Here is a 2,485-nt window from a genome sequence, read left to right as displayed (position 1 = left end):
TTTTTACTTCTTCATAAATTATTATTTGAAGAAGAAGAACCAGGAGGATAAAGGTTTTATTCTGTCACGAAACTGCTGCTATTCCTCTGCTGTCGTCGCTTCAGTGATCCTCGCGCTGCTCCCGCGCAACAAAGCTCAGCTGATCTACGTCATCGAGTTTGAAAGTAACGGCTCTCCTCATCAAAGCCTGCCGCATCTTCCGCCGCGTTTGTTCGGCTCTCCGTTACAAGGTTTGTAAACTCGCCAAAGAAATGTAAATACTCACTATATGTTCAAACACACATACATATAAACTAAATTTATTATACATTACTACGTTTTTACAGTGTTTACCCCTCGTTTACAGTATCTGGTATGAAGGTTTTAGCCGCGATGCTAACTACGTTGATCTAATGAACAAATGGAAATTATTTACTTATTGTGTTAGATTGATTTAAAGTTAGTCATTCAATTCAATATATTCTGTACAACTGTGTCTTCAAATTGCTGATATACAGCCTAACTAATTTAGCTGATTCCTGCTGTCGTCATTGGCGTTTGTTATGAATAACAAAAGCAGGTTAATATAGTTTGGCCTGTTTTTGTTTAGCCTAACTTACTACAGGTACCCTCATTCTCTCACATACCATTTTAAATCCATTTAATGGTCAATAAATATTATGTTGTGAATAATCAGCTTTGTTATTTTGTTTCCCCAGAACAACCAGTACAATGTTTCAGTGGCAACATTGAATTACAGTAAGTACCTGCACCACATGCAAGTACTTTATTACTATGAACTCTGTGTGCAATTGTATTGTTTGACTGTGTACTTGTTTTTTAATAAGTTATTCTCTGAAAATCTTCTTCCCTCATGCTCTCAAATCTCATTCATGTTACATTCATGTAATATCACAGGTTTGGAGCCAATAATGCTATGCATGTTTTATAGGCTATACCTTAATCATATGCATTTGAATCTAAGACATTTGAACCCTGAATTATAACTTCAAGTTTGGTCTTTTTCGACTCAAAAAGGAAAAAGCTATTAAATGGTTTCATAAGACTTACAACACAACCCATAACACATGAGTTGTGAACTCATTGATTATTTTTAGGATCTTTTCTGGGACATTTTTGGAGCTTAACCATTTTTACATAAATTGTTGCATTGAATTGAACTAGACAAATTGTACATAAGAATGGTTTCATGAATGATTTACACAATTTTTTTCTGCTTGTTTCATGCAGTGAAATTGAACGGTGACAGGGGTTGCATTATGCCTGAGATCTGCTTTTGGGTTCCACAGACAGAAAGTCAAACAGGTTTGAAACGTCACAAGGCTGAGGAAATTATTTAAATTTCACAACTATCACTTTAATAACCTTACTAACAGTAAATTTTGTACTTTGCAGGGATCTCAGTAAACTGAAATACAAGTTTGAAGTTTGAACAAGAATAAAAATCCTCCTGTAGACCTGAAAATCACTGAAGTGCCTGGACCGACTATCCACCAGAAAAGAGGAAAAACAAACAGAAAATGAACCTGATGCACCTTTTCACTTTTCTAACTCGTTAAGTACCTCACATGTCCCTTGTGAAGATTTTATAATTGATTGCATTTTATGTTGCAGTGACTAAAGGTGCGTCACATTTGTGAATTTCGTGAAATTACACAGGCAAAAAGGTCCATTGACCATTGTCAGCAGTGTAGCAATGTAATGTATGAAGCACCACACAAAATTGCTGATCGTGTGGATTCTTATTGAAATGACTGAATTCACCAGTGAACATTCACAGAACAACAGATAATTTTACTGCACCTTAACTCTGTTCAAATGAAAAATGTTTTCTGCTTGTTGTGACATAAGGAATACTGTTTCCGGGTCGAAGCCTCTACTTCTACTTCCTTTATCTTGTTTCTAGATATTGAGAATACTCAACAACCATTTATGGGAACTGTTGATTCAAGTCACACATTTAAGCTTTTCAAAAGCCATAGTGTACATTACAGTCTCCAGTCTCACGGCATCCCAGACTTCAACATTTTATGATTCAAAATAGCTGAATAACTAACCATCAGAGATTTCGGAATAGAGATAAAGGTTAGGATCATAATTTTCAGGAATATTACAGAACAGTGCATATTAGCACTGTTATTTGTTTTTGGCATCTGAGAGAGCTTTTGGACTTGGAAACAGTAGCGTCAGACTTAAGCGAACTGAAACACATTTTTAATTAGTCAATTTAAATTTTTTTACATTGATTTATTACATGGAACATGTGTTTTCTATGCATTTTGTTTAGATGTATTTTCTTGTGTAGCCTATTGTATACACATGGTTGATTATTCATGTTACTTATGTATTATACAATTTTTTTTGTGTGTATTCATTGATATTAATCTATTACTAGCTTTTTTCCCCAAGTACATTAAAGTGTATGTATTAAAATGGATCTAAAATATGTAATAAACAATTATTATTTTGAATTTGGTTCAGTTTG

The 2,485-nt window shown here is 34.2% G+C and overlaps 1 long non-coding RNA gene across 2 annotated transcripts; it reads left to right on the top strand.

Moving 5' to 3' along the window:
- The first annotated feature begins 205 nt into the window (after positions 1-205).
- On the top strand, positions 206-2,202 carry LOC307155975. 2 transcript variants are annotated; one of them, XR_013820645.1, is made up of 4 exons: positions 206-230; positions 699-738; positions 1,231-1,305; positions 1,396-2,202. It is a non-coding gene; the product is annotated as an uncharacterized lncRNA (long non-coding RNA). The 2 variants fall into 2 exon arrangements; XR_013820646.1 differs by lacking the exon at positions 206-230 and having other exon boundaries at positions 676-738.
- Positions 2,203-2,485: the final 283 nt, after the last annotated feature.

Source organism: Squalius cephalus, assembly GCF_949319135.1.
Source record: "Squalius cephalus genome assembly, chromosome: 3".
NCBI lineage: Eukaryota > Metazoa > Chordata > Actinopteri > Cypriniformes > Leuciscidae > Squalius > Squalius cephalus.
This window is presented reverse-complemented; position numbering and strand designations above follow the sequence as displayed.